This window comes from Megascapheus bottae, unplaced genomic scaffold (assembly GCF_031878675.1).
Source record: "Megascapheus bottae isolate mThoBot1 unplaced genomic scaffold, mThoBot2.hap1 HAP1_SCAFFOLD_41, whole genome shotgun sequence".
NCBI lineage: Eukaryota > Metazoa > Chordata > Mammalia > Rodentia > Geomyidae > Megascapheus > Megascapheus bottae.
Genome location: NW_028327585.1, coordinates 2,388,291 through 2,395,229, shown reverse-complemented (window position 1 = coordinate 2,395,229; position 6,939 = coordinate 2,388,291).

The window sequence follows — 6,939 nt, the reverse complement described above, 5'->3', positions numbered from 1 at the left end:
AAATGCTTAGGGACAATGTCTAGGTCCTGTGTCTAAGCCCCACACAGTCAGACAGACAATGTCCTGTGTCCATGTCCCCCCCCACACACACACAGACAGACAATGTCCTGTATCCAAGCTCGACAAATACAGACACAACGTTCTGTGTACAAGCCCCAGACAGACAGACACACACACACAATGTCTTGTATCTAAGCCCCACACAGACAGGCCTGAAATCCCTGAAAGGTAGGTTGGGAGGTTCCTCCTTCCAGGTGACAGCATGGCCTTTCAGTATAGTCCCCACCCTGAGAGAAGCATCCCCACCTCCCATCCACTCATCAGAGCCCCTGCGGGGAGGGTGGAGGAGGGGGGGAGAACCCTGGGGACTCTGACAGGGGCTTTGGGCCTGCAAAGGCTGCAAAAGTCACAGTGCCCCTGGGTGGAGCCACCCCAGAGTCACAAATTGCTACCCTAATGCCTGTAACCTCAATTCATGTTTCCTAACATTAACTTTACAGAAAAATAGTTCACTGCACATCAAATCTTCCACTTAAAAGATATGCTCTAATGACCTTGAGTATACATAGATGTGTACAAACATCATCACAAATACCACTTCCGTCACACCAGAAACAAGCCTCGTGTTTAGCCCTCACCGCTACCCTCCCAGAATCTCCTGTTTTTGTGAATCTAACTATCATAGGTATTTAAGAATGAAGTATTTTATAACTGAGGAATTCTATGGTTGGAGTTTCTTTTAATTTCCCCCTGTTGTGGGGCTTGGACTCTGGTCTTGCACCTGGGTGATGTCCCTGAGCTCTTCAGATCAATGCTAACACTCACCGGAAAAAACTTGAGCCTCAGCAGCACTACTGGTTTTCTGATGATTCACTGGAGATGAGTCTCACAGTCTCTCATGCCCAGGCTTGTTTTGAACTTCAATCAACAGATCTCAGCCTCCTGAGTAGGTAGGATTCCAGGTGTGAGCCACCGCACCTGGCAGGATTCTTACACTTAGCAACATGTTTTTAAGTATTATGCTAGAGCTTGACTCAGTATTCTTGGCCAGAGTATGGAGAACTAGGGGCCTTATATCTGGATAATATTCCATTCTCAAAATATTTTTAAAGTTCTGTTGTAATTGTTTTTCTTTCTGGTTTAGAAGCTAGTGTTTGAACTCAGGGACTTGTGCTTATTAAACAAGCACTGCCCATTTCTTTTGCCCATGTTTTTCAGACACAAGTTCTCATACTTTACCTAGGGAAAGTTTTGGATTAACACCCAGCCCTACGCATGCAGCCCCACCTTTGTCCCCCACACAGCTGGGAGGCCAGGCACATGTCACCTCGCTCTGCTTGTTCTCTGACATAAGATTTTATAAAAGTTTGGCCTAGGCTGGTCTTGAACTGTGATCCTACTACTTCTGCTTCCCAAGTGCTGGAATTCCAGGCATGAGCCAAATTTCTGGTTCCTGTTGTGATTTTTTACTTGCTATTTTTTTTGAGTTCCAGGACCAAAAAAAATAGATTGAGAGGTAGAGCTGGTGGTTCACACCTGTAATCCTAGCAAGTCAGTATGCTGAGATCTGAGGATTGTGGTTCAAAGCTAGACAGGACAGAAAAGTCTGTGAGTCTCTCCAATTAACCACTAGAAAACGAAAAGTGGAGCTCAAAGTGATAGAGCAAAAGAGCTCAAGGATAGCCGAGATTAAAAGCCCAAGAACCATAAAGGAGAAGAAAAGGATTTCAGTTTCTCCCGAATAGCTGGGGCTACAGGCATGAGCTACTACCAGTGCAGCCCTAGGGCAGCTCTGATGAACAACTGCCCCTCCCTGCTGTGCTGAACTCTCACTCATCTGTATTGTCCTCTGCCCTCCTATCTAGTATCTTGGTATGGTTATCCAGCATTCTTTTGGTTCCAATAACATACAATGCATTTTTGTTCTTTTTTACATCAATCCATGTGTGAATTTGGGTCTAAAACATATGTCCCCATTCACTGGGTCATGAGTGATTTTTGTGGGGGATGGTTCTTTAGTTGGTTTTATTTTTTCATTGTGCTTTTGACTGGAAACTTTAATCCACATGAAGGAAAAGAGGACAGAAACAAGAAAGAAAAATCTCATGTCTGTCCTTTTGTCTTATTTTGTTTTTTGGTGGTGACTCTGTGCCCAGTCCCCAATCTTGCCAGGCAGATACTTTGCCACTTGAACCATGCCCAACCTTGTATGTTTTATGTCTTATTTATTTCTCAATTTCTTCTTTGCTATTTGAGCCACACCCTGACCTTGTATGTTTTATGTCTTATTTATTTCTCATTTTCTCCTTTATTGTCCCCTGTATTTGGCTGATTTAATTCTGCCTTTCTCTGTAGACTTCTACAGAGACTTCTATTTTTCTTGTTGTTGCTGTTTTTGGCCAATCCTGGGGCTTGAACTCAGGGCCGGGGCACTCCCCTTGGACAGGTTTTGCTCAAGGCTAGCACTCTGACATTTAGCCACAGCACTACCTCCGGTTCTTTCTGTGTATGTGGTTCTGAGGAATGGGACCCAGAGCTTTTCGTGTGCTAATCTAATGCTCTACCACTAGGCCCCGCTCCGGCCCTAGTGAGGTAGCACTGAGCTACACTCTCTTCCATTTCCTGGTGGTTAATTGGAGATAACTTTCTCACAACTTTTCTGTACATGCTGGCTTTGAACCATAATCCTCAGAGCTTAACCTCCTAAGTAGTGTGGATTGTAGGAATAAACCACCATCACCTGGCTTCTGGTTTATTTTTAATGTTTTTGTCTGTTTGTGGCAGGATTTCACCATGCAGGCCAGGTTGGCCTTAGCCACCCACAGGAAGGTTTTACAGCCTGCACCCACTCTGTGCCGCATAAGATCCCTTGTGCATGATTCATCATTTCTTTCCTGCTTTCAGGATTCTATGTCAGGCCATGTGCCAGGGGCTTACACTTGTAATTCTAGTTATTCTGAAATCTGAGATCTGAGGATTGAAGTTTAAAGCTAGCCTAGGCAGATACATCTCTAAGCCTAATTTCCAATTAACCCCCAAAAAGCTGAAAGTACAAAGTGGCACTGTGGCTCAAAGTGGTAGAGTGCTAGCCTAGAGCAAAAGACACAGGGATGTCAGGCACAAGGGGGGGGAATTCACACCTATAATCCTAGATATTCAGAGGAGGGGTCACACCTGTAATCCTAGCTATTCAGAGGGGGGTTCACACCTATAATCCTAGCTATTCAGGAGGTTAGGATCAGAGTATTTTAGTTCAAACTAGACTGGGCACAAAAGTCCATGGCTCTTAGCTCCAATTAATCACCAGAAAACCAGATGTGGAGCGGTGGCTCAAAGTGGTAGAGCACTTAGGGACAGCACCCAGACCATGAGTTCAAGCCCTGTGAGCAAAACAAAACAATGAAAAAAGCTGGAAATGAAGATATGGTTCAAGTAATAAATGCCAGCCTTGAGCATAAGGACCTGTGTTTAAGTCCCAGAACTGCCCCCCCAAAAAAAGAAAGAAAAGTGTAATAAAAAGTACAAGCAAGGCTTTTCATATGCATGTATAAAAACAGAGTAATAGGCCAGGAGTTTGGCCTAAGGACTGTGGTTCAAAGCTAGCCCGGCCACTAAAGTAGGTAAGACTCTTATCTCCAATTAATGACTAGAAAACAGGAAGTGGGGCTGTGGTTCAAGTGGAGGGTAGGGCAGTAGCCTTGAGATGAAGAGCTCAGGGACTGGGCCCATGACCAACAAAACCAAAAAAGCAAGGAAAAGGAAAGAGAAAGAAAGAAAGGAAGAAAGAAAGGAAGGAAGGAAGGAAGGAAGGAAGGAAGGGAGAGAGAAAGAAAGAAAGAAAGAAAGAAAGAAAGAAAGAAAGAAAGAAAGAAAGAAAGAAAGAAAGAAAGGAAAGGAAAGAGAGGGAGGGAGGGAGGGAGAGAGGGAGGGAGGGAGGGAAAGGAAGGAAGGAAGGAAGGAAGGAAGGAAGGAAGGAAGGAAGGAAGGAAGGAAGGAAGGAAGGAAGGAAGGGAAAGGAAGAAAAGAAAGAAAGAAAGGGAAAAGTATAATTTGTATTTAAAAGACGGTACTGTAGGGCGGTGAGTTTGGCCTAGTGCTAGGGTGATTGCCTACCATGCATGAAGACCTAGGTTGGTTTCCTTGGTACCACATACAGAGAAAATGGCAGAAGTGGTTCCATGGCCCAAGTGATAGAGCTTTAGCCTTGAGAAGGTTGAAGGACAGTCTCAGGCCCTGAGTTCAAGCCCCAGAACTGGCAAAAATAAAAGTTGTGAAATGTTTCTGATAGTTTTTTTTTGCTTTTTGTTTCTCTGTTTTTTGTTTTTAGCATACTACATCACCTTCATGGTTCTTCAAAACAAGTAGTAGCTGGGGGAGGGGAAGGAGAATATCAGTGTGAATTGAGTGTAGGTAGAGGAGTGAACTTTAGAGGAGGTTTTTGTAGATATGAACCTTGATTGTTTCCTCAAAACCCGGCTGTTTCTGTTTGCCAGTTTTGTAGGCCCTAATTTGATTTTCATTCCTAGCTCTTGTCTGATACTTAAAGTTCCTCTCAAGAACTCTAGGCTACCTATCAGGGGACCTCAGACTTGTCTCCCAGACCTTACCCACTACACTGTGGAATAAATCTTTTGTTTCCCAGACCATTACTGTGGGAGCAGACAAGTGCCACTTCTAGAAGTCAGGGTTGTACCTGCCTTCTGGCATTTGCCTCACAGTCAGAAATAGTCAGCCACCACTTGGGACAACAGAATTCCTTCATTGATAATGCAACTCCTACAGAGAATTCCAAAACACCCAGTAAAAGCTTTCTAGAAAGCTTATAGTAAATATGTTTCTTTCATGCAAGCCTAATTTCCTGAAACACAGTCGTACAACTATAGGTCCTACTACTTGGAAGGTTAAACAAAGAGGATCATACAAGCCCAGAACATGATGGCTAACCTGGGTAACAAAGCAAGACCAAGACTCAAACACAAGTGCAGCACTTCCTCACCAGAGCTTCTGGGTTGATCCCAAGTACTTCAAACACAAAACTACCCTATGCATGACATTTTCTATTTTTTATATTTTTTTACTAATAATACATCTCTTTTAATGCTGAATGTCTAAGTTCCATTTTTTATTTCTAAATCACAAGACAGTAATATACAAAATTAAATAATTGCTAGATTATTGTAGTGGAGAGGCACTCTTAGTTTCCAAGTTCTGTGAAGAAACCTAGGAGTTGCTAGTACTTTCAGGCCATTTCTTACCTCAGTCTGGTGATAAAGATCTGTGGCCATCAATCATCGATTTTGCTAAGCTTGATATGTATCTTAGTTGTTGTTTTGTTGTTGTTGTTTTTGGTGGGTCCCGGGGCTTGAACTTGGCCGGGGCCCTGTTCCTAAACTCTTCAGCTCAAGGGTACCACTCTCCCTTGAGCCAATCTTCACTTTTTTGCCAGTCCTGGGCTTGAGCTCAGGGCCTGAGCACTGTCCTTGGACTTTCTCAAGGCTAGAGCTCTACCACTTGAGCCTCACACCACTTTTGGCTTTTTTCTATGTATGTGGTACTGAGGAATCGAACCCGGGTCTTCATGCATGCTAGGCAAGCACTTTAACCACTAGGCAAAACTCCTGGTCCAATCTTCACTTCTTGAGTAGCTAAGATTACAGGCAAGAACCAAATTAACCAGCTTGAAATTACTGTTTTTTTCTTTAATGCAAGCAGTTTAAGCACCAGCCAGGCTCGGTGGGCATGGTGGCTCCCACATGTAATCCTAGCTGCTCAGGAGGCTGTGATCTGTGGATGGAGAGCCAAAGCTAGCCTGGGCACAAAAGCACCTGAAACTATTCTCTCCAATTAACCTCTAGAAAGTGGGGCTTGTCTCAAGGGAAGGGCAGGGCAGTAGTCTTGAGCTGTAGAGCTCAGGGACAGTGTCCTGGGCAAGTTCAAGTCCCAAGACCCCACAAAAAAAGAATTTTAAGCACCAGTACCCTACCAAAAATTCCAGGCTTAGCATGTGCCTGTTTTTAAAAACTATCATCAGTTACAAAGTAGCACTGAAGCCAAATTATATCACTGAGACAAATTTTTTTAACCCTCTTTTAAAGTTTCCCAAGGAGCAATTTTCAGAAATGCCAATCACATCATCCACATCAGCTTTCCATTGTCAGTCTGCAAGGAAATGAGACAGGATGAAGTGGGTTTACTCTGCCCGTCTCACTATGTTTAGGTGAAGCATCTTCATGCCAGCTTACTTATTCTCTTCCACCATGCATGGACTGCTCCTAGGTTTTCCATGTCTCTTTCTCTTGACACCTAAATAGCCAAGTGTTTTAGACTTAACAAAGCTTCTGAAATTAATGGACCTTGACAGTGATATTTCTAATACTTGTCCCCAAATTGTAGCAAAGGCAAAGATAAACAAAATGCTCCAATGCCTTTTTTCTGAGCCAATAACCACAGCTTTGTGCCGTAAAATTCCAGATCTCAATTTGCAAATTAAAAAGATCCTTAAAGCTGGGCAGGGTGGCTCCTGCCAGTAATCCTAGTAACTAATAGGCTGAGATCTGAGGATCAAGGTGCAAATCCAGCCTGACTACTAAAGACGAAGAGACTCTTATCTCCAATTTCCCACTAGAAAACCAGAAGTACTACAGTGGCTCCAGTTATAGGTTGGTAGCCTAGAATTGAAGATCTCAGGGACAAAAATCCAGGCCCAAGAAAAGGGTGATAGCCTTGATCTGAATAATTCAAGGACAGCGGCCAAGCCATTTCACAGCCTAGTACACTGATATCCCCAAGGTCAAAGCAGGTCTTGGTGTCCTCAGGCCCCAACCAAGGCAAGTGGGGAGCCTCAGACCATGGAGGGGTAGGCATGGGTGGTGCCTCAGCACTATGGGCAAAGCCAGAGAAGCTCGACTCCTTGGCTCCCAGCACTAGAGGAGGCCAGCC